Below are 27,419 nucleotides of genomic sequence, written 5' to 3'. Positions count from 1 at the left end.
GCTTCCACAGACTGCCAGAAACAAGAGCCTCCTCTAGTACAAGTTTCGCTAAATATAGATGAAAAAGTCAGGAGTTCCCTGAACAGCTGAAGAGATGGATTTAAAAGCCTTGATTCTCCAAGTCACTACTTGAATTATATCGTCTTACAACCACTGAAATCTAAAGGAAAGGGAATTAATGTTCAAGGTACGGCTGTATTGGGATTAAAAACAGTCACTGGTCTATAGCAATAAATACAAATTACTAGTTCTGTACTCACTGGGGAGAGTTCAGGGGAGGACTGCCATTTCTTTGAAAATTTTCAAAATTATACGTGATAGCACAGTACAGCGAAACATCCTACAGATATATTGCCTGATCTCAAATAAATGGTTCCTCTCCTATTGCGCAATGTGAAACAAAAATAGCGTTGTTGACATTTTCAGTCTGAGTGATGAAAACACAGACGGCTTCAGTAATAAGTACATTTTTATTAATTTTTCTTTAACCTGATAAGGTGCATTGCCAGTATACTAAAAGCATTACAAAAACAAGTAAAAAATACGCCGAAGTTTCTTCGGAGCAATCGAGTTTCCTGTATAGCAGCTACAGCGTGTATTAAAGGCCATCAAAAAAGACTTATCTTTCGGTGGTTTCGGTATAATGCTGTATGAGCCGCGGCCCATGAAACTTTAACCACTGCCCGGTGGTGGCACATCCTATATCGTTGCCAGAAGCACGATTATGGATAACTTTAAACTTTAATAAAATAAAAACTACTGAGGCTAGAGGGCTGCAATTTGGTATATTTCAAGAGTTGAGGGTGGATGATCAACATGCCAATTTGCAGCCCTCTAGCCTCAGTAGTTTTTAAGATCTGAGGGCGGACAGAAAAAGTGCGGACAGAAAAAAGTGCGGACGGACAGACAAAGCCAGCACAATAGTTTTCTTTTACAGGAAACTAATGTGCACGTGGTATGTTATTAGCTGAAGCCACAGGAAAAGCTTGAAAAGAAACGAGAGCGCCAAGTTAGTACGATAATTAGTTTGAGTCAATAATTAAAGTGCGGGGAGATAATACGATAAGAAAAGTTTACAACAGAACTGAAAACAATGAAAAGATCCATCACATGTAAAAGTTTGTTTGAAATATAATTTTTTTAGCATGAAACCGCTGAGAATATCTTTAACAAAATATTGCAGTTCATAAAAAAATAGCATCAGTAGCAATTTACCTATAACACTAACCCAGAAAAAATGACAAATTAGTGGGCTTATACAAACTGATAATTCGTATACATACACATGCATACATAAGTCTCCTTTGTAAAAACTGTAATGAATGTTGTGTCTGAAAGACAGGCAGACCTCTCTCACCAAGATTAAAAGTGCATCAACGATCATTAAGACATGGTTCAGAGTACTTTGGGGTTTTCGTACATAAGAGGAATATTAATCACACTACGAATTAAACCACGATTTAAAGTGAGGCTAAGCTGTTTTGAAAAGGTAACTGCTAGTACATAAGGAAGATGTAAAACCTTGAAGAGTAGATTTAAACTAGTCAGACTTTTCAAATATTATTCATTACAAAAGTAGCGCGATTTTGAAGACTCAAAGACAGGGCAATGAAAATAAAATAACGGAATATTATTTGAAGTTTAATATGTTCAAACAGAAAGGGTACTTATTAGCCCGTCAGTGCACATTACTGGACAAATTAAGTTAAAACACTTGTGTCGTAAACAAAATTGCTCATCCGCATTAGAAATAAATTTAGTCTTAAAATGATAATGAAAGATATAAACACAGCGCACATATACCTACTACCTATGAAGCTATACTGCTAATTGAACTTGTAAGTTTTGACAGCCAGATGTCAACATGAACTGAATACAACGTAACATTACAGATGAGGGTTTGGGAGGAGGGGGTGGGGGGGAGGGGACGGTGGGATAAGCTCAGATAGTGGAAGCACACGTGATGTAGAAGCAGAGTAAAGATTAAGAACAACAATTCCATTACGCTATTCCATTCCATTTCAATTACATTACAGTTCGCTACTTTTTTGTGGACTTTTGAGTGATAAAACGGATACCCGAGATAACGCAGTGCTGTTGTTGGGACATTTGGCCATCAAAATGCAAATTTGCCTATTTCGTATCTCTCACAATACGTGCACGAAGACTAAACAGGTGAGCATATTTCTGAAAATGCTTTTGCAACTGTATTTATTCCTAGTTCCCCTCTGAGCCTTTCCATTGCACGTAAGGAATCATTGCATTAAACATTATATGTAGCTATTTAAAAGAAATGTACTTTTTGCAGCTTTTTTTGTAAATGTGCTGTCGAATATCGTGTGTATTCGACAGCACATGTTTTATGGTATTATCTTATGCCTTGTGGTTTTATATATACATATATAGCTTTATCCCTGCACTGAGAATTTGGTGTACACATTTGTTTGTGTTCTGCTATATATGCTTTACAACACTGTCATATTTTATGCATGTTATTAAGTAAACCGCATCATGGAAATTTATTGCTGCAATAGTTTGCAGTTATTTATTTCCCTCTGTGCATGCTGTATAATATTGCTTTGTGCATTGCGAACAGATTTGACGTACTTTATTCCAAACTTGGTTCTGCATTGAATGTGAGTTATACTTCGACTTTTTATTTTTACATTTACTAAATAAATGCTCAATTTTACGTGATTTCAGGTATTTAATTTCTTTTGGTTCTCTGTGTAATTACTATTATAAGACGTGAACTTCTCTTGTTTTTATTAGGAAAAATGGATCTTTATATTCTTTCTTAAAATAATTTGGCAAAGATTCTGGTGGATGTCACTAGACAACTTCATTTCATTTAATCATCAAGGCTAACTTTTAAAGCAGATCAAACTTTCATTTAGTAGAGCAAAAGATCACATATTCAAAGATCAAAATCCCAGAAACACACCAAATATTAACTCTCCGGAGGCTTTCGTTGAGACACTATTCAGCTTTGGCTTTTCATGAAATTCTGGTCCAAAATGATACTTTGGCAATGCGTCACCACACCTAAGATTAAATTAAACTTTCCCTTCATGTAAGTTCCTGTCCTCAGCGGATATATGGCTCAAATTTTCCTGGTCATAAGGGCTAATATCGCTGATTATTTCTCATGTCATCGGTTGGAAGGTATTACTGACAATATCTGTAGCTGGAAAATTCGCAAATCAATGGTCAGTTTTCCAGGAGGGCGAATCCATCTATTAGTTGTCAGAAAGGATCGTCACTAATTTCGACTGAATTCTTCCTCGTGCGTCGGCAATATTTTCAAGTTTAAGTTCTTTCATTCAAATCGAAAATTTCCAGCTTTTCATTTTAACAAAAACATTTTACAAGTATATTATTCACCTTGTCTTTTATTAATTTATATATGTATTTTCATCTACTTATTTATCACTTTATTAATTTATTTTCTTTTCTAATAAATGATTTCGTCTTTTCTGTAGTTCTTATTACCGTCTCTAACTTCTTTCAAATGAACGCCAGCTTCTTTGGAAGCTTAAATATCCAGTCAATGGTCCCTGTAGACTTGTTCCATATGAATTGAGGTTTATCTTCTGAATAATAATAATAATAATAATAATAATAATAATAATAATAATAATAATAATAATAATAATAATAATAATAATAATAATAATAATAATAATAATAATAATAATAATAATAACAAAAAGTATGGAATCCAAAAGCCCCAGGTTTTAAAAAAATATCCATTTCACTAGTTCAAAAACATTTCCTTAGATTCAGGGAAATCATTCTAGAATTTGACTGGTGCAGAAACAAATCATAAGTTGAAAGCTCTTCAAGAAAAAAAAAAAAAGTTTCGTTCTTTATTTTCAGAATGATGGATTTCGTGCTTAGAGAAATATAAGTATCTTGGCACATGCTACTCGTTATCTAAAATTACCTGTGGTTGCATATGCTTTTGTTGCAGATGCTGTGAAAAAAAGACAAAAAAATAAGTACTCAAGACAAGTTAATTATCAGAATAATAATATGGTCAAGGAAAGGATCGGTGTGTATTATTATTATTATTATTATTATTATTATTATTATTATTATTATTATTATTATTATTATTATTTCCTTCAATATTATAATTATTGTTATAATTATCTTTATCGTTATTATTTCTGGATCAAATTGCTCACCCAAAAGTAACAACAACGAACCAAATAAAAAAAAAATATATTCTAAGAAAAAGGAGAATGTAAATAAGGATAAATAAACCTAAATTAACCTAAATGGCCTTATAAAGGTGAACCGAGGTTTCCATCGCCATTTAAGACTTCCTTACGGAATTCAGGAGGCTAATGCCTTTTCTACAGAGGAACTGAGCCATTCGAACCATCGTTATGCCCAGAATAAATGGCAACAGCTTACGCTTCTTTACCTAAAGTTAAAGATTTTGTTTGTGTGTATGTATGTATGTATGTATGTATGTATGTATGTATGTATGTATGTATGTATGTATGTATGTATGTATGTATGTATATATATATATATATATACATATATATATATATATATATATATATATATATATATATATATATATATATATATATATATATATATGTGTGTGTGTGTGTGTGTGTGTATTAATTTTAACAATGATTTTTATATTTTATGGTATCTACTGGTAACTGGTAATCATTTATTTTGTTTAAAGTTACTTGCAAGACTGGGAACTGGTAATCATTTATTTTCTCTCTCTCTCTCTCTCTCTCTCTCTCTCTCTCTCTCTCTCTCTCTCTCTCTCTCTCTCTCTCTCTCTGTGTTTTTCCGTCTCTTCCTCTACATCTCCCTTGAAGGATTTAGCACCCGGGAGCAGCTTAAGCATGTTTTCCTACTTGTCCATAGCTCTCCTTGTAGTGAACATTTTTGGCAAATTTGGTAAGCTTGGAATATAAAACTTTCCCTTTACTGATATATGCATTCATGTACATATATACATTAATGCATGCAAGCGACTTTTTTTTTTTTTTTAGGAAACCTATTCTTGACAGGGATATGACGAAAGCACTGGGTCCCTTCAGATGGCTTTGTTAATGACAAAACGATTTACTTACAACTAATTACAGATTAATTTATAAATGTAAATTATCTTTATTTGAAGAAAATATGGTATTAATAAACGTTTATTACCATTATCCTCCAAATCAACTCGGTGGGGATCACACTGAGATATGACAATTTTAAAACAATTCTAATTATCCAGTCATAATGATGTCCATTCCTTGGTAAGCGAAATGAGTACTGTAATATCCATTAACTCGGGAAACGGTTTTATTACAATTCTTCGATACGCATCAATTAACAATGTCGTGAATGTGGAATAACTTACAATTAAAGCGATATAAAGGTCCCCAGGACTAACTATTCCCACACATTTCGGACCTAACCGTATCAGGTATTAATCGTGTTGTATTACTGATTTATTGATTTATAGATTTTAGGTATACATGCCAAGCACTGGGGCAACTAAGGCCATTCAGCGCTGAAACGGAAACTGACAGAAGAAGTCTGAAAGGCGTAACAGGAGGAAAACCTCGCAGTTGCATTAGATTGCAGGCACAACGACAGAAAACGGGAATTGGTTGATAGTAAAAAACGGGAATTGTTTTAGATATCCACGTACAGGCAACGTCCTTTCAAGAACTAAGTTGATCGAATCAGCCTGTCTAAATGTAAATCCGACCCAGGCCCTTCGTAGTTTCCGATCCAACCTGACTAGTTGGTGGGTCTCCATGACGTCTGTGAGGATACATAGGGTGAAAAGAATTACTCTGTATTATTTGTAGAGATTACCTTCCACCTTTCGGGTAAAACTAGCGAAAAGCAATTGATTGGTAAACTTAAATCTTTGAGGAGGGACGTGACAAAGGAAGTGCAAGGGTAAAAGAGGGAAAACCTAATTATATGTGAAGCTTAAGGGGCGGACGGGAGTAAGGATTAGGAGATAATTGGTTGTTAAGAACGAAAATTGCTGTATTATTAAACATAAAACTGATTGCAGCACGTAACGCCAATAAAAATGAATGATTTATTAACTGCATTCAGAATTACTAACTCGTTATGTAAAATGTAAAAACACTATTAACACATTTTAAAAATACTGATGAGATGTGACAAAAGATTAGTGGAAAGGGATGATTTAAAAAAGTAAATGAAGAAATAAATCGGTAGAAATGCGCGATTACAAACCACCACTTTACAGAAAGACTTAATCAGTTAGCACGAAACTTATGCAAATAACCTCGTCCAACCATTTTAAAGCTTAAGCTGAAAACTTCGATTAGTTTGAGATGCATCATATTACTTAGAACAAATTTTAATGACATTTAACGTAACCATAAATCTGGATGAAATTATACGGCGTAGAAGTCGGTCAGTGTTATAATTCCTTAAATCAAATGTACGTGAAACGTCACACTGCGCTGCTTCGGGCTGGGTTGGTGGAGGAGGGGGCGGGGAAATCCCAAATCCGTAATCACCGAGATTTTCATTACTTAATGTGTAAATTTCACTGCCAAAAGTAATAAAATATTCCTCCTCAACCCTACCCTCTTTCCTCCCCCTATAAAGTTATCGAGAGATTCTCTCTCTCTCTCTCTCTCTCTCTCTCTCTCTCTCTCTCTCTCTCTCTCTCTCTCTTCTTACCTCTGTCCCTCCGTCTTGTCACAAAAGCACAATTGACACGAGAAAACCATGTATTCTGTTCTTTCATGTTGAATACCAATGAAACAGAATAGAATGCACTAAAAAATATTAATTTTCTTTATTTTTCGTATGCCATGTATGTCAGGAAATGACTTGCTTCTGTAATAAGAAGTAATGACGCTATAACTAAAAAGAATACTGGTGTTAGATGAAGCCCTCAGAGACAAAACTAAATGACGCATATATTTTGAAGAGTAGGCAATAAAAGACACTAGAATCATCTTAATCAAAGCACCAACTTGGTCCTTATGAGAGGGATGATGATGCCAGTCGTAAAATAACTGACTTTTAACTTAATTACGTTCTTCATTGTTACTGGATTTAAAAATCTTCCCTGATTCTTCAGTATTTGATTATGTCCATCCTTTTGTCCCTCTTTCATTTCCCTATTAACATTTGTTATTCTTACGTGTAAGAGTACTCCATTTCTTTTTCTTCCATCCCTACACTTCCTTCATCAACATTCCAACTGTCTTCACTAATTTACTAATCTTTCTTTAGGCTTAAAATTTCATTTTGGCTCCAGAAAGGAACAGAAACCCTTTATCTGTATTTTCAGCTGAGAGGACTTTTTTTTTAATGGCGTAATGTAGATCAACGTTGGGTCTTCAAGAAGCTAGAAAATAGCGGATGATTATATCGTTTTTCAGTGACGAATTATAATTGTAATTCACTTCAAGAAGATAACACTCGAAGGATAAGATGGGACTTGAAACACAAGAAAAGATCCTATTTGTTTTACGGCTGGGACACCACTTTGTTCCTTTCAAGACCTTTTTTTGGGTAAGGGTTCTCGACATTCTTTTGTCGCTTAGTGCATTCCTTGCTTTGCATTCCGACACTGCACGGATGTTGAGTATGCTAATGTTACTGGTTTAATTAGTCTTTAACTTCACTTATTTCTTTCTCTTAGAACTTCTCGCAGCCTCTAGTAAATTCCTTTCTCGATTTTCTTCGCATGAGGAGAAACACGGAAATTAAATCTCCTTGTTCTTTTTTCGACTTCTTATTCATTTAGTTTTATAAAATCGAGTGGTTGGACAAATGCGTGGATCTGTTTTCCACTTACAGCTTTACCTTTTGAAAATTGTTTCTTTAGAATCCGATTACAGCAAAAATATCATTTGAAAACATTCTACTCCAACATTTTTGTTTTTTGTTCCAGTACAGCAATTGTTCTTCTGTACGGAACAAAGATCTTTTAGTTTCGAACACTTATTCAAGTATGACTGTACAACCTTTGTTATAATGGTTGAATTTAAATTTCAAAAAGTATTCAATATCACCTGTAAAACGAAGGATCTTTTGAACCTACATCAGATTATGTATTTTCACGATTTGCAATTCCTTCGAATGACTTTGACTTTAGGTGCAAGTTCTTGCTAACCACCTGACTGCTCGGAACTGACACTGCCTAGGTGAGTATATGTAAAGGTTACAGCCTGTTTGGTTTTTGTGAAAATGAGATTTAACGGCTTGATAAATTGTTGCACATTCAACTCATCACCGTCTTTGGAGTTTTTCACTTTTAGGAAACAAAAAGAAAAAAAAAACATAAAAGTATTAATAATGTAAAGGTAGTTTCATTTCCTCGAACTATCAAACTCCAATTTGTTACAAACCCATAGATGATGTATAATTTAAAATCAAAAACACTACATTACCTTATGGCCGAAAAGGTTCTGATAACATGTAAGTAAAATTAAATACATTTTAGTCGAAAATTTCCATTGAACCTGTGCTGACAGTTTGTTACTTTTAATGTCAAATCAAGACTGCCATAGTAACTTAACGCCACTTTGCTGAAGGACGTCTTAAGCGGAGACTTACTGTTTTAATCAATTTAATTAACTCGACTCCCTACGACGACCTTTTGCCTGGCTCAAGAGATAATTTGACGAACTCCCGTTTTTTTTTTTTTTTTTTTTTGTCTTTGATTTTTATTAAACAAAAGATGAAAACGTAAAATAGTGGTTTACATTGGTATGTGTTTTATTAACATAATCTCAATTTCGTAATGCGAGCTGTTCTTTAATGCAGTCAAAGGGAAAGGCTTTACTTCCCCATTAATGTGTTAATATACACAATGACTATTGTGTGAACACTAGATAAAGCAAACATTAATCATAAAGGATTTTTCAACGATGCGAGGAACTGGCGAAGCATTCTAAGATCATGATTCCCCTTCTCTATTGTGAAATATATTAATAAAATTATAATGCAGCCAAACATTCTTTACCAGATATTAACCAGAAAAGAAAATAATAATGACAGACTATCCCATCTATGTGCATTATTACAAATGAGTATTCAATGCCAAAAGCATTCTGAGATCATGATTTTTTTCTCTATGGTAACATAAACGTAAAAAAAATCATAATTCAACCAAATATTCTTCACCAGATATCAACCAGATAAAAACAATAAAGGTAAAAACATTCTATAATTATTATTACAAACGAATATTAAACGCTAAAAGCATTCTAAGAGCATGACTCTCGTTCTCTATAGTAAGATAAATGTCAAAATCTATAATTCAGCTAAATATTCTACACCAGATATTAACCAGGAAAAACGATAATGACAAAGAATAAACTATCTGTATTCATTATTACAAATGAGAATTAAATGCCGAAAGCTAGATCATGACTCTTTTTTGTCTATAGGAGCATAAATGTAAAAAAATCACAATTCAGTCAAACATTCTTCACCAGAGATTATCCAGGAAAAACCATAATGACAAGGGAAAAACTAATCATATTCATAATTACAAAAGAGTATTAAATGTCAAAACCATTTTAATATCGTGATTCTTTTTCTCTATCTATCTATCTTTTTCTATCCATCTATAATAATAAAATACGAATGTATATTTCTGTTTGTCCGCCACGGGCCGGGGCGGGGTAGGTAGGGGATCGGGAGGGTAGGGGGGAAGCGCCGGGTTCCAGTGCAGCGTAGCGCGCGCCCATCAAGCTCGTAGTATAATGTAAAAAAATCATAATTCAACCACATATTCTTCCCCAGAAATTATCCAGGAAAAAAAACAGTAACTACAAGGAGATAACTAACTATATTCATCATTGAAAACGACTATTAAATGCGAAGTAATACAGGTATGGTCCTCAAAATATCGGGAACGCGGGAAGCAATCCCAATAACGCAGCCTTCACTCTCAGGCAATAATAATTATGTCCAATAACCGCTTCCTTTGAACGTTGTCAGGACGTTGACAACAAGGAAATGGTTGGCTGGAATGCACTGAATGTGAATGCAATCAGTGGTTGGCAGTATTAAAATCCTGTGCCCGTATTTCCTCTAATTTGCATACAAAAATTATATAAATGGGAAGATATATTATATAATATACATATATATATATATATATATATATATATATATATATATATATATATATATATATATATATATATATATATATATATATATATATATGTGTGTGTGTGTGTGTGTATATGTGTATATATATATATATATATATATATATATATATATATATATATATATATATAATAATAATAATAATAATAATAATAATAATAACACATACAACTGATCTTAAATATAGGTATATATATATTAAAAAGGACTTAGTCAAGGGAAATAAGTTGCAAGGTACTAAAAACGAAATTACCATTAAAAAAATTTAGAAGTAAATTTTCCAGCATTTTTTGTCCAGTGAGGTATAGCTTTAGGCGATGTCAATGTACCTAACGGGTTTAAGAATGAGAAAAAAACATTAACGAACCTATTTTAGCGACTAATCACACTTTTCCCTTTTGCTGCTGCTTTCTGCTTCATTTTCAAACGCAGTTTGATTGTTTATTGATTTTTACAGAAGAAAATTATTATAAGATAACTGATGAAAACCTTTTATACGTCATATATTCTATAAGAACAATTTGAATTCGGTCATTATCAAGCAAAAGATAGAACTTTTAGGGCTCAGCCATGAGCCGGATGTTTTTGAATTAGCTATATTATTAGTTTTTGCAGGACGTTTTGAAAACTTATTCACTGTACTTTCGATCAATAGAGTAGCTGTTGTAATTAAAAGGACTATACGTTAAACTTTGCCAGTTCAGAATTATTTGGTAATACTGGAATCCATATTACACTCTAAGAACGTAATTCAGCCTTAACAACGGTTTCTTGCTTTGTTTTCCAAAATTAATTATAATTTTATTTTACTGCACCCAATTCTTGAACAATTATGCTGAACGAACATCGTAACCTGTCATTTGTTGATTAACAAGTACTCCTACTAGGTACTTACCAGAAATGCTTAGTGGTAAAATAATCCATCAGGTGACTGAAGGAAATAATCTATGAACTGTGTTTGACAATGTTCGCTGCTGTGTTACCAAACTACTGCTGTCTTTTCATGATTAATATATTGTCACCTGTAAATCAAAACTACTACAAATTAAATGAATACGCAAGCTTTATATTTCAAGCGTGACACTTCATGAAATTAATATACACGTTTGAGTTTTGAAGAGCAAATGATTGAGAATTCAGATTCCTTTTTTGGCGTTACTGTTTTCAAAGCAGCTTAATGTTGCAATACGATGTAAATTCTACTTTACATTTTTCCTCATTATTTCTGCTGAATGAAAATTTATGTGCTAAATGAATATTTCTAATAAATATTTCTCGTTTTAGTTTTCTGTGAAAGGAAACTATTGAGATGTCTATTTGTCTGTCCGTCTGCACGTTTTCTGTCCGCCCTCAGATCTTAAACACTATTGAGGCTAGAGGGCTGCAAATTGGTATGTTGATCATCCACCCTCCAATCATCAAGCATGCCAAATTACAGCCCTGTAGCCTCAGTAGTTTTGATTTTATTTAAGGTTAACTTTAGTCATGATCGTGCGTCTGGCACCGCTTTAGGTGCCAACAACACAGGCTACCACCGGGCCGTGGCTGAAAGTTTCATGGGCCGTGGCTGAGAGTTTCATGCAGCATTATACGTTGTATACAGGAAACTCTATTGCTCCGAAGAAACTTCGGCGCATTTTTTACGTGTTAGTTTCAAACTATCATTCACCAGCAAATATTGTGTATGGTGTCAGCAGGATATAAAGATATTTTGGGTATCTTCTTTCTTCGAACTTTAGTGACATTGTGAAAATGAATTATTATTAACCAATGAAAAATAGGAGGCTTCGACTTCTTTTGAATTTCCCGCGTTCATTTATTTGTTGGCATCCAAAATAAGGACGTTATACCTAAGTCTGACATTTTCAATGATTAATTAATGCGAAAATAGTTTTAACTGAAGTATATATATATATATATACTCGTATATGTGTGTGTGTGTGTGTGTGCCGGGTGTTTCGAAATTAGAGGGCCCCCCCCCCTCCACAGATCAAATGGAAAGTTATGAAGTTTTCTGCTATAGCTTATCTCCAAGTACATTATTTTAAGTTTCTATTAAGCTATTTTTCATTTTACATTTCTTGTATTTTCAGACTGAGTTACGGAGTTAGATACAGCCATGGCTAACGACTCGGAGGAAATCGAATGGATTGACCGAATCCGGCCTATAACCTTCAGAGATGGCAGGGATGCTGGCGCATCCTTCATTTCACGTTCCTGGATAGCTAAATACATTAGAGAGATGAATCCTTTGTTAAAAGAAACTGGAACAAAAATCCATATGACTGTCATCGCGAAAAGAGTGAGAATCTTGGAAGGCCTAAAGTCCTTTCTCAGGAGTCAAAAGACATCATAGCTGAGGCAGTGGGTAGACCAAGAAAGTATTTACGTAAATTGGTGCTTGAACTAGAAACAAAAAGGGGAAAGAAGAGAAGTTATAGTGCTGTATATCGTGAGTTGAAAAAATCTGGTATCAAGCCATTACATGTTATCAGCAAGCCCAACATCACTTAGCAACAGAGAGAAGACCGTGCATGGTTTTGTGGTCATTTCTTAAAGTTTGGGATGAAGCTGACTTTCTCCACGTTGCCGCATCAGATGAATTCTTCATTTACACAGTCAGGAAGCTAAATCATAAAAATTACATCATTTGGGCTGCAAAGTTGGATGATATCAGCGATGACGTGTGCTATCGCCAAGTTGTGAAATTTCCTGAATGTTAAGGAATTTTTCTCTGTTTCACAGCCAAACAGTTAATGTGGATCATCAAAGAAAAAGGACAGTCATGGAATGGCGAATACTTCAGAGAAACTGTGCTTACTGTTAGAGTATTTCCTTTTCTCAAAGATCGTGAAAATGTGTTATCTGTTGAAGAAGTCACATTTTTGCATGATAAGGCAACATGTTTCAAGGCTCTTCAGACACAGGAGCTGCTTTGAAACAGTGGTATTGATTTCTTCTCGTCAAGTGAATTTCCAGGTAGCTCCTCTGACCTTAATGTGTGTGAAAACATTGGTAGTATCTTAAAGGATCGTGCAGAAGAGCACACAGTGAACTATGATGGTATACCAAGCCTCAACGACCTGCGAAGAGGGGTGACTGAAGTGCTCAGGGAAATGGAGTTTGAGTCTCAGCTTTTTTGCGATTTGCTGAAATCATACCCCTCAAGAATGCAGGCTGTGGTACAGGCAGATGGAACCACACAAAATATTAAATACTCAGAGAGAAACTTGAATGAATACTTGTTCTGAATTACTTTTGTTGTTGTCCATATCAATTTTGGTTTATGCTGTAGAGGGGGGGGGCTCTAATTTCGAAACACCCTGTATTTATATCTACCTGAGAAAGCTTATCGGTTTTGATTCTGCATTTAGTAATTTAGTATTTTATTGTGTCTTTGTAAGTGCGTATATGGAAACTATCACAAAGAATTTAGAGAACGGGAATGATAATCTTTTTTTTCTTTTCACGAATTTTCCCAAGTTTTAAGAAAAAATAAAATATTTTCAAGCTAAAGTGTACTAAATTTTGTGGTATTAGTTTAATAAAAAGGAAGGACTTCCATTAGTCGTCTAATTATCTCAGTTGTAAGTATTGTGTTAAACAAGTAATTAGCATTAGTCCCGTTTTTTAAAACTGATTTTTTATCCATTTATCCATTTAGTTTGCAAAATCTTCTTGATGGCCTATATAGGCAAACCAGTCTTGAAGAGTATTTAGAATACTAGCTCCTATGTAGCTTTCTTTACACATATATTCTCAAAGGGTTATATTTCGTAAACACATAGCTACATCTACCAGCAACAAGAATTTTAGGAAATACGTAACATCAGACATTTGTCATCATTTATCTAATGTGAAAAATGTCTTGCGCCTGGGGACTTCTGAATCCTCACTTCAAACCTTCTCTTTCCTACACAAAAACTTTTTTTCTTTTTTCTTTTTTACCATCCCTGCACTATAGCTACTTTCATTCCCACTTCCTAACCTTCAATACCCAATAAACACTAAATGGTGGTCTGTGACCCTTCCCTTACTTTTACCTTGTGTTTATGTGCCGTTGCTTTACTGCTTTACAGGGCAAGCTCAATGTATATGGAGTATTTAACATTTTAGGATTTTTACACATTACTAAATATAGCCTTCTATATCAATTCTCGTCCCTTGGATTTTGTTGCATTCATACACACAAATGTTTGTGTCTACTTACAAAGGTATATTAATGCCATCTGGAAAGATTCATGAAAGACAAAAATGTTTGTTGTCTACTTAAAAAGGTATACTAATACTATCTGGAAAGATTCATGAAAGACACAAATGTTTGTTGTCTACTTAAAAAGGTATACTAATGCCATCTGGAAAGATTCATGAAAAAAAAAAAAAACTGAAAAACAAATTGGTAGATTTAGTAGCAACTGTCAAGTAAAACAATATAATTTACAGGAATTAGCATAACAATTTGTTTCAGTACTTAAAAAAACTATAGATGTTGTAAAAATTATAATAATAAAAGTAACGGCAGGCGAAATAGGATTGCATATGGTAATCACAAAAGAATAAAGGACTATGAAAATACAAGATAATAAAAGAGATAAAGTGCTGATAGACTGATAGATAGCTAGACAAGGGTAAGAAGAGAGAGAGAGAGAGAGAGAGAGAGAGAGAGAGAGAGAGAGAGAGAGAGAGAGAGAGAGAGAGAGAAGAATTTTGGTAAAAAAATATCACGATTCATCTTCTTCCCTGGAACGTAATTAGAAGTCTCAGGTGACATGAAGTAATTCATGCCTGAGGCTCCAGCATTCCCTGTGGTTTTCCGTTAATGTAAAATGTCATTCCTCATTACTGTTCAGGCTCTTTTTTTTTTTTTTTTTTTTGACGAGTGCGGTGGTGGAAAGTTTATCTGAATTAGATTCCAACTTCGCAAGGTTCTTCACTCGCATTACACTGATAAGAATATTACTTGTTTATGTACCGGGTGTTTCGAAATTAGAGGCCCCCCCAACTCCCTCCACAGAACAAATGGAAAGTTATGAAGTTTTCTGCTATAGCCTATCTCCAAGTAAATTATCTTAAGTTTCTATTAAGCTATTTTTCACTTTACATTTCTTGTATTTTCAGACTGAGTGATGGAGTTAGATACAGCCATGGCTAACGACTCGGAGGAAATCAAGATGGATTGACCGAATCTGGCTTATAACCTTCAGAGAGGGCAGGGATGCTGGCGCATCCTTCATTTCACGTTCCTGGATAGCTAAACACATCAAAAGAGATGAATCCTTTGTTAAAAGAAACTGGAACGAAAATCCATATGACTGTCATCGCAAAAAGAGTGAGAATCTTGGAAAGCCTAAAGTCCTTTCTCAGGAGTCAAAAGACATCATAGCTGAGGCAGTGGGTAGACCAAGAAAGTCTTACGTAAATTGGCGCTTGAACTAGAAACAAAAAGGGGAAAGAAGAGAAGTTATAGTGCTGTATATCGTGAGTTGAAAAAATCTGGTATCAAGCCATTTCACGTCATCAGCAAGCCCAACATCACTTAGCAACAGAGAGAAGACCGTGCATGGTGTTGTGGTTCATTTCTTAAAGATTGGGATGAAGCTGACTTTCTCCATGTTGCTGCATCAGATGAATTCTTCATTCACACAGTCAGGAAGCTAAATCATAAAAATTACATCATTTGGGCTGCAAAGTTGGATGATATCAGCGATGACGTGCGCTATTGCCAAGTTGTGAAATATCCTGAATGTTAAGGAATTTTTCTCTGTCTCACAGCCAAACAGTTAATGTGATCATCAAAGAAAAAGGACAGTCATGGAATGGCGAATACTTCAGAGAAACTGTGCTTACTGGTGGAGTATTTCCTTTCCTCAAAGATCCTGAAAATGCGTTATCTGTTGAAAAAGTCACATTTTTGCATGATAAGGCACCATATTTCAAGGCTTTTCAGACACAGGAGCTGCTTCGAAACAGTGGTATCGATTTCTTCTCGTCTAGTGAATTTCCAGGTAGCTCCCCTGGCCTTAATGTGTGTGAAAACATTGGTATTATCTTAAAGGATCGTGTTGAAGCACGCACAGTGAACTATGATGGTATACCAAGCCTCGACGACCTGCGAAGAGGGGTGACCGAAGTGTTCAGGGAAATGGAGTTTGAGTCTCAGCTTTTTTGCGATTTGCTGAAATCATACCCCTCAAGAATGCAGGGTGTGGTACAGGCAGATGGAGGCCACACAAAATATTAAATACTCAGAGAGAAACTTAAATGAATACCTGTTCTGAATTACTTTTGTTTTTGTCCATATCAATTTTAGTTTATCCCGTAGAGGGGGGGGGGGGCTCTAATTTCGAAACACCCTGTATATCTTCTATTAGGAAAACTAATATTTTAGTGGTTAGCCTACCCAGTGCCTTACGTTGCAGGGAGCCAGTATTATTAATTATTTTACACAAGGCGTTAAGCTTAGCAATAAAAAGATATGAAAATTATGCTATATCAATAGTAATTTCAAATTAACACTCGTATTTACCATCAAAATTTACTTGGTGGTAAAATTTCCCGCTGTCATAAGAAGTTTCTTCTGGTTTTATTTTCATTTACATGTTATAATAAAAAAAATATACCCATATAAGTACTGTTTTATGTCTTATGTAATATGACAGCGGGAAATGTTACCATCAAGTAAATTTGTTATGGTAAGTATGAGTGTTAATTTGAAATAATTAATTATTTAGCATAAAATTTCTATCTTTTTGTTGCTGAGCTGAACTCCTTGTGTAAAATAATCAATCTTTTAAATGAGGACACAGATTTACTTAAAAACTCAGAAAATGTTCAAAAACCTTAACCTTTTAAGTGAGAACACAGATTTACTTAAAAACTCAGAAAATGTCCAAAAACCTTAATCTTTTAAGTGAGGACACAGATTTACTTAAAAACTCAGAAAATGTCCAAAAACCTTAACCTTTTAAGTGAGAACACAGATTTACTTAAAAACTCAGAAAATGTCCAATAACCTCAATCTCTTAAGTGAGGACATACTGTAGATTTACTTGAAAACTCAGAAAATGTCCGATAACCTTAATCTCTTGAGTGAGGACACAGATTTACTTAAAAACTCAGAAAATGTCCACAAACCTTAATCTCTTAAGTGAGGACATAGATTTACTTAAAAACTCAGAAAATGTCCAATAACCTTAATCTTTTAAGTGAGGACACAGATTTACTTAAAAATTAAGAAAATGTCCAATAACCTTAATCTCTTGAGTGAGGACATAAATTTATTTAAAAACTCAGAAAATGTCGAAAAACCTTACTCTCTTAAGTGAGGACATAGATTTACTTAAAACTCAAAAAATGTCGAAAAACCTTCATCTCTTAAGTGAGAACATAGATTTACTTGAAAACTCAGAAAATGTCCAAAAACCTAAGGGCATAGATTTACTTAAAAACTCAGAAAATGTCCAAAAACCTGAGGGCATAGATTTACTTAAAAACTCAGAAAATGTCCAAAAACCTAAGTGATTTGGAAGGAATAGTTGATGTTTTGTAAAAATTGCATAAAGTGAAGCTGATCTTTTTTTATGAAAATAATTACCGAGGGGTTCCTTTGTAACAAAATCGATATTTATGCCATGTAGAAACTACGATCAAAGATATATGACCTAGAAATGATGTTTCTGAAGGTTACAAGAAAATATGCTTTTGTTGCAAACCATTATGCTTTGAAAAGTTTTAGCCTCAAGTCAGTTATTAGTTATTCAATTAAAAAAATATAAAAAATAAGAAATAATCAAGAAGATTACACCAATTACTTAATACAATTAATGGATAGCTAAGAAATTCACAATCTCGTGAAAAACTATCTGTAATAAAATCCACAATTATATTGTAAACTATATTACTATGTAAAATAAACATGCAAAAACTTTCGAACACTTGAACGGTGTTCCTCATCAGTGTTAGCGTTAACACTGAACACCGTTTTTGCTTGTTTATTTCACACTGTAATATAATTTACTATATACCTGTGGATTTTTATTACACACATTAATTGATAATTTAAATTTTCAATACTAGGACTATAATTCTTTTGATTTAGCCAGTGATTTATTTTTTATGGAACTTAAACATTTTATTGTAAAACTTATTTTTTTCGTTTTCTGTTCTTTTGGTTTATTGCGAGAAAAGGAATTAGACGTCTTCACTTTTACGATTTTCTTTATATGACATAACCGTAAGATTTACTGTCACATTCTCTCTCTCTCTCTCTCTCTCTCTCTCTCTCTCTCTCTCTCAGGAATCAATTGTAAGGAAGAAAGCGTATTTTTCCATTAGTTTTGTTTTTAGACGGCAACAAAATTAATGTTAAAAAATATTTTTCCAAGCAATTAGAATACATATCTTTACGAAAAGGAGATGACACATTTACGAAATGGAAATTATTTAAAAGAGTATCACACAAAATCCTCTCAGTATCAACACCTTGATTGGAAAATGTAAATGGAAATTAATTTGATCCCAAGAAAAAATTTTCAGAACAGCTTATAATGATAATGTTAGATCATGTTTGTGTTAATGACTGCAGTATTATGTAACCATATTCATACACCAGAAATATCAATTTTACTTGTGTGGCAGTCCATAACGACTCATATATATATATATGATACGCAGCACTGCTTTTATAAGGAATTTTGATGTAGAAAAATATTTTATGGAAATGCAATCTGAGTTTTAATATCAGTGCCGACCTTTGAAATATGACCGGTTGGTATTGGGTTTAGTACTAAAAAACTTACATTGAAAATAGAAATTCAAAATGTGTATGACTTTTACTGTAATTCGTAATTTTACTTCCGATACAGCGTATTGGTAATTTAGGCTTTTCCCAATGTCTCGTTTTGAATGTAATATGTTTTATTCCTTTATCATTAGTACCAAGTTTGATAGAACATTTCATGAATTCTGTAGAGAGATATACATAATGAAAATGTACATGGAAATACGAATTCCGAATGAAAGAATACGATCGCCTAATCACGCATCTCTTTATATACGTCAATACCTCAAAGGGAAGCTTGAAATGCCTCTCTCTCTCTCTCTCTCTCTCTCTCTCTCTCTCTCTCTCTCTCTCTCTCTCTCTCTCTCTCTGGCCAGAAATGCATGATACTGTTGACAATACTAGAGTTATTCCCAATATTATTTTTGGGGGCATCTCTCTCTCTCTCTCTCTCTCTCTCTCTCTCTCTCTCTCTCTCTCTCTCTCTCTCTCTCTGTTCAGAAATGCATAATACTGCTGACAATACTAGAGTTATTCCCAATATTACTGTTTTTCGTGCAACTATTTCTTCAAAATTCATAATAATAGCAAAAGGCGTTCTATATAACAATTTTTTTAGCTTCAATAACCCTCAGGTAACTATTGTAATAATCCTTTCAAATATAGCATGGCAAGCAAAACTTTCATACAAAGCAGTGTAGTGCATGTAGTATTACTTTTAGCAAATGCAAAGCAGTGTAATGCATGTAGTATTACTTTTAGCAAATGTAAATGTGTATGCAATGCAACATGTATATTTAAGCTTATTGCATAATTTAGTAACGTGTATTCTCTCTCCTAATATACTCGCATTTTTGGAATGACAGTCAGTGATGCATATCAACAGCATGCCCATAGGCTTAACGTTACACTTCTCTGTGAAATGCAACTCCAAGTTAACTAAAGCTGTTAAGGGAAGACCAGTTGGGGAGGAATTTATTGGGAAGTGGCTAATTCCCTTCAGCAGACATTACCTGGCACTTTCCTATATCGCTGCCAGACGCACGATCAGGCTAATGTTAACTTTAAATTAAATCAAAACTACTGAGGCTACAAGGCTGCAATTTAGTATGTCAAGAAATCGAGGACATAAGATACACCCAACCTTACGGTTAATAGACAATGTTTGTAGTTACTAAAATGACTGAATTTATAAATGTCACAAGCTGCGCACTTGTAAGAGAAAAGTAATACATACATCACACACGTTCACAAAAAACTGAATGGCCCCAAAATGACACTGTACATTTACGACAAATCACGAACCCTGTTGACGGGAACCGTATGTGAGCGTGCGTACACTTTGTAGCCCACACTTTCGTTTTAGTTATCATAAGATACAAAAGAAAATTCATTAGGTTTTATGTAAAAGAAATCTATTGTGCCGGCTTTGTCTGTCCGTCCGCACTTTTTCTGTCCGCCCTCAGATCTTAAAAACTACTGAGGCTAGAGGGCTACAAATTGGTATGTTGATCATCCACCCCCCAATCATCAAACATGCCAAATTGCAGCCATCTAGCCTCAGTATTACTTATTTTATTTAAGGTTAAATTTTGCCATAATCGTGCTTCTGGCAACTATATAGGATAGGCCACCACCGGGCCGTGGTTAAAGTTTCAAGGGCCACGGCTCATACAGTACTATACCGAGACCACCGAAAGATAGGTCTGTTTTCGGTGACCTTGATTATACGCTGTAGCGCCTGTACGGAAAACTCGATTGCGCCGAAGAATCTACGGCGCATTTTTTACTGGTTTATTTTTCCAAGATACAAACTTTTAATCCAACAAGAGGAAATTTTCTCCCCTTGCTGAAGCCTTCTGTTATGTTTTCGACAAAAACCGATTTAAAGATTGGTCTTCATGACAATTCTTAGACGGGTACGAGAAAAACTTCGTCATTGTTTGCTTGTTCGAAATAACAATGTCAAATGTTTACTAACCTCTTGGAGAATTAAATGCCTGGCAGTTTTTCCCTCCACTTCTGTAAAGACTATTAGCTGGCGTATGTTGTTCGTCCAAAAGAAAAGCCATATATTAAATCTGAAAGTAAAGTAAAACTTATTACATTCGGTACTCTGTATAATACAAAAAAAAGAAACTACAAAGTATCTATTTAATAAAAAAAAATAAAATAAGGCAAAACTATTTCAATTGGACTTGATATAAACAAATTAAGCAGAATGAAATGAGTTATATTGATTTTGACATTATTTTTGAACAATAATTTTTCATCTAATTTTTCTGATTTTTTTAAAATAATTTTGAAGTGAGGTGGCAGCAACTGACTATTAAAAATGCCTAGTTACTCCTTTATTGGACAGAGGTTGTCTAAAAAAAAAATGCCCTAGCTATTGCAACTTTAATATGGTTCTGGTAACGGGATGATGCAGGCACAAAATTTAAGCAAAAAGATCAGCTCTCTCTCTCTCTCTCTCTCTCTCTCTCTCTCTCTCTCTCTCTCTCTCTCTCTCTCTCTCTCTCTCTCTCTTTAAGGGACCTGACTTCATGTACATGAGAGTTAAAGTTCTTTTCATGTAAAATTAAGAAGTCTACGATCATGGTCCCATGGTTTTCATGAAGTCACAGTTCAGAAGCGGAAAATCATGCAACTAAAATTTTGACATGGGAGGTGCCGGTCTTCCAGTCTGCATTGCTTAGTGAAAGAAGCCCTTATGAAGAGTTACGAATGTGGAAAATTACAAACTGGGTATTTGATGCCGTCTCTCTCTCTCTCTCTCTCTCTCTCTCTCTCTCTCTCTCACACACACACACACACACACACACACACACACACACATATATATATATATATATATATATATATATATATATATATATATATATATATATATATATATATAAGAAAAAAAAAAGGCCCATAAAACACTGTATGAACGTTTCAACCATATATTTCGAGCACTTCCTTCGGTGCCCCTGTTCACTGGAAAAATCTAGATGTATTCCTGATTTCATTTCTGAGTGCACAATCGATACAATGCATGCTGACTTATTTACTTGTAAATTAATGACACCTGTTTACCGGACTTGTCACGGAATAGACGGGAAATAGGTTTAGATTTTACAGCTGGTGACAGAACCTGAAAAAAATTTTGTAGATATGGCTACGTTCTTGGAAATTAATGCTTTCATCTCTGTAAATGACAAACATTACAGAGATTTCCATTTTCCAAACGCTACAAAGAGAAGACAAGATAAAGGTATATGTTGATTACAAAACTTAATAATGTTGTCTCTTAGTCCTTCTGCAACAATGTTAAATGTTTTATTCCCTTCTACTCTTTCCGTTTCTGGAATTAATCAAGGGAAGGTGGGTTGTTTGTAATGTCCTTACACCTTTTTTTTATTCACTTTTTTCTTTATTATTCACAATTTCAGCTTTCCTTAAACATTTTCACGGAAAATTATTGATTATAATATTCCGGAAAAAACTGAAAGAATAAAGAACGCGATACAGATAGCACAAACATCCATAAAAGCATAATAATACATAAAAATGTAACGAACCATTTCTCTGCAGTACAAGATAATGCTTACATGTATAATTTTCCCTAAGATTTGTTTTAGAAATCGAACTGCAAAGTTGCTATTGTTTTCATGTATAGATCCTAAATGCAAGATATAATTACAATTCAAGTTACCTCAGGTGACATGGTCACCCACTTCACATCACACCGGATAAGTGTTAAGGAATTAGCTAAAACCGGCATAAGAAAATTCCCGTTCTCTTTTCAAGGCATCCTCGAATCTCACGACAAAGCATTTAGTAATCGCTCACTCTTTCAACTAGAATTTTAAAAATTGTAGTGAAAATTCCATTAGCCATACTTCATATTTATTTCATTGCAGATGGGATTGCTAAGCAACTGCGCTCTTAGTGCCGCAACTGAATCAGATCCAAATGTTGTTAAACTGTGGAAGAATACAGAGCTAGCATAATAGATGATAAATGTATTGCTATTTACAATTATTTATTAAGACATAAAATTGATGATTTTTCGCTGTAAATCGTAATGGTAAAGAAATTAATAAGAAAAAAAAATTTTGTTACATAAGATCATTTAAAAAATAATAAATTTCTGTTAACTGAATTCCTAAAACAGAGAATAAATCAAGGATGATCAGCTGAGAGGTACTCAGCAGGGGCATTTCGTCTTCTTCTGGACCCGGAACTATGCAACTCACTCAAGTTTGAAAGTCTAATGGCCTGGGACTTCAGTGGCAAACTTCTAAATCACATTAGCTTGAAGGGAAATCAGGATTAGAACTTAGTGATGCCTTTCTTCCGGATTGATTTTGTCTCTTAAGACTGAGAGAGAGAGAGAGAGAGAGAGAGAGAGAGAGAGAGAGAGAGAGAGAGAGAGAGAGAGAGAGGGGGGGTTCAAAGAGACATGGTTTTGTTTTTACGGCCATAAAGCTTGTTGCTGTTCCTACAAGTTTTCTAATATATAATGACAAGTTTTTTTCTCATGCCTGTAAGTATCTTTATCTTGAAACAACATGTCGGTCAATATTTACATAACTAAAGACCGAGATTTTTTTTTATCTAAGCTTTTGTACATAATTAGAAGATGATGCCATCTTAAAAAAATGGTCGTATAATATAATTTTTCGGCGTTTAGAAATTGTCTCCTTGTCGAGATTTCATAAAATGCCTGATGTTGCTGTAATTCGTTTAAACCATAAATTTCAGTTATCTAAGCGAAGCTTAGTTTTACCCTAGATATTATCGTAGGTATCAACAAGATGATGCATGCCTTTTTAACTAAACAACAAGTATCTGTAACTAACGTATATAAAATAACAAATATGCAGTTTAACAAAGACCACCTTACTTATAATATTATTAAAAAGCATCTGTGGGCCCCCCAAAAAAGTAACAACCGGTTCTGAAGCACTGTTCATCCTTTGTTGTATGCTATAATAAAAATAATACTGTAACTAGTAAATATCTTTTCACGAACGAGACGACTCTGTTCCTATTACAAAATGTGAAATTTAACTTGGATTTGGGTTGAGCAAGCCGTGTGTACACAAAGAAATATTTATGGGTAGACTGTTGTCAAAGAAGAGCTTTCCTGCTTCGGAGGCAGATGGTGATCAAATCCTTTGCCAAATGAATAAGCATATACCCTCTTCGATACCCATTCTTCTTTTTTTAATTAAGCAGTGAATTTAGGGACAAGATTGCTAATCCTCTGCCCTTCTCTAGCCTGGTTACGTGCCATCACTGCTGATGAACTGTCAGGTGTTAAATTCCCTGATTGTGTGAACTGGGGCACAATATAATTAAACATAATCAAATCCAGATCAGCCTGCCTTTTCATTATATATATATATATATATATATATATATATATATATATATATATATATATATATATATATATATATATATATATATATATATATTTATATATATATATTTATATATATATATATATATATATATATAAAAATATATATATATATATATATATATATATATATATATATATATGACTGTGAATTATTTTCTATTAAAACAGAATTCCATCAAATATAATGAGCCCATAAAAACCAAAATGTAGAAAATAAAGATTTATATTTCAGAGACCAACTGAAAGAGAGACAGTTGGTCTCTGAAATATAGCCTTTATTTTCTATATTTTTCCGTTTTTATGGGCTCCTTTATATATATATATATATATATATATATATATATATATATATATATATATATATATATATATATATAAATATATATACGTCATTCGTTTTTTGTGTTATGAAAACTACCAAAATAAAACAAATTGGACTAAATGAAAACGTGCAAATTTTTGGTCACATAACAATCAACAATTGTTCCTTTTTAAACACCAATACATCTGGTCACGTCAATATATAGAAACGAAAATGGAGAGAAATTATCGTAACCTGTTTAAAACAAATTTTCAAATAGTAGCTAATGACGCTGACAAAAGAAAAAAAAAGAGAAAAAAGTTCAAGTATGTATAAAGGCATTACTACCACGCCTGAGACACCTGTTTCCTAAATTTGACATCACCACGTAAAGGAATCTCGCCAAAATTCCCATTCTTTTCTTTTAAAAAAACCATATTTGGAACAACTCATTAAACGCACTTGGTATTACTGACGTCATCAAGGAACAAGACGCACGCAATCCTGTCCCAGGTGACTTAAACTTGGCAACATTCTCCAAACTTTTATAATGAATAGAGCGTACCACGTTAGCCACATCTCTGGGACCTTGCGACTTTATTCCTTGCATAACAAATTTTCTGCTCAGAAGAGCGTTCACTAATACTATGCACCTGAGCATGATGCTGCGTGCATGTATGTATGTATGATATATATACATACATATATATATATATATATATATATATATATATATATATATATATATATATATATATATATATGTGTGTGTGAGTGTGTGTGTATGTATGTATGTATGTGTGTATATATATAAATATATATATATATATATATATATATATATATATATATATATATATATATATATATATATATATATATATATATATATGTGTGTGTGTGTGTGTGTGTGTGTGTTTGTGTGTATTTTTGAATATGTATGTATGTATGTATGTATGTATAAATGAGAATATACGCCATCTGAATTGGAGCTATGTGAACATTAATTATTTTGCAATTTATTTATTATATTTCATTTATTCTTCCCCCTTTATGCGGCAATGACGTTAAGGTTACTTTAACTTCGAAGACTGGTTAATTCATTTCGTTCTCGACTAACTCCGATAGCTTTTACAATAAAGCAGTAACAGTGAATGCTTGCTACTTTTTTCCAGTAACTGGAAAGGCACTTAGTTAATCTAGAGTACCACTGTTTATGATTGGCTGATATCACCAGGTCACTGACCTGTGAATATCTCTCTCTCTCTCTCTCTCTCTCTCTTTTAACTCTGCATACACGAAACACTTTCCAGGGAAGTGAGAGGCAAGAAGTCTTGTTAAAAAGTTCTTCATCTTCTTGCTGTGCTCGTGCCGTGCATTTGTTACTGATGTTGGTTGACATGAGGAAACAGCAGTTGGCAACTACGGCCTTAGTGACATGGTTCTGAATTTCTTCTGACATTTCCCTATTAATACATTCTTACGTCAGGGGGTATTGCTAGTTAATTGTCTCAGAGTATTGCTAATTATTGTCTCAGAGCATTGTAAGTTATTTTCTCAGAGTATTGCTAATTACTGTCTCAGAGTATTGCAAGTTATTTTCTCAGAGTATTGTTAATTATTGTCTCAGAGTATTGAGAGTTATTGGCTCAAACTTGCCTAATCCTGTCTACTTTCTGGTTAGCTAATTTCCAGTGATTGCTCACGTCTGTGGACAGTCCACAACGTTTGTAGGGCAGTCTTTGACATTCAAATATTTTCTGCATTTGTTGGCTTACAGGATCTCTGCTTCTTCTTCCTGTACAAGTACATCAAGTTCCACAGAGAAGCCTAAAAGATCTTAAATCTTTTGGTTATTCTTGATAATGAATATATCACCAGTAGGCTAGACACACTGAATTTTTTAAGACGACTTCTTAGTAATCAGATATATTTTAAAAATGTTATTATCAACATTTTTATTTTCGTTTATGAAATAGTTGAAATATGTTCATATTTATTTCACTCATTTTGTTAGGCCATCTTTCCCACTGAACGAATGGAAAGAGTTGAAAAAAGAAATTTGAGATGTAACACCTACAGAAAATTGAAATAACTACGCTTAGAAAATGCAGTTGGTTTCAAAATAAAAAGAAAAGAAATTTAATTCATCTTACCTTTATAAAATTCCCTTATGTCACTGAAATACTTCAGTTACACTGGGAATATTAGAGGAAGTTTCAGGGCCCCAAACTCGAAACTGTTCAATTAAGTGACGTTACGAATATGGAATACGACATTTTTGAGAATATACCTTTTTTTTTTTAGCGAACTTGTCTCTTTGTTATGATCACCCCCTTTCCCGACATTTAGGGGAAAATTATAGGTTATTTAGGGGGAGAAAATTCGGACTGAATTTTCTCCTGCTTTTAGCCAGTAATACAAAAACTACAGTTATGATGTTTGTGCTTTCATATTTTTGTATATCAAGAGATACTTGCAGGTATTACAAGAAACGGTTATAATCAAGTCTCACCACCCGTGCATCTGATATCTAACCCCGTCTCCTACGACGCTCCTGATTGGCCACTGACCAGCCGGTCACAGGGCTGGAAACTCGTCAGTCTGTTCCAGCCGTCACCGAGCGAACATCTACGCTGCGACCTCTCCTCATGAAATATCCCTTTAAAAAGTTATAACTTTCATTACACCTCAGTTTTACCCGAGAAAAGTAGAGTTTCTCAATTTCATCACTAAATATCGTCAAGCCAATGATTTAA

Source organism: Macrobrachium rosenbergii, chromosome 59, assembly GCF_040412425.1.
Source record: "Macrobrachium rosenbergii isolate ZJJX-2024 chromosome 59, ASM4041242v1, whole genome shotgun sequence".
NCBI classification, from domain to species: Eukaryota; Metazoa; Arthropoda; class Malacostraca; order Decapoda; family Palaemonidae; genus Macrobrachium; species Macrobrachium rosenbergii.
This window is presented reverse-complemented; position numbering follows the sequence as displayed.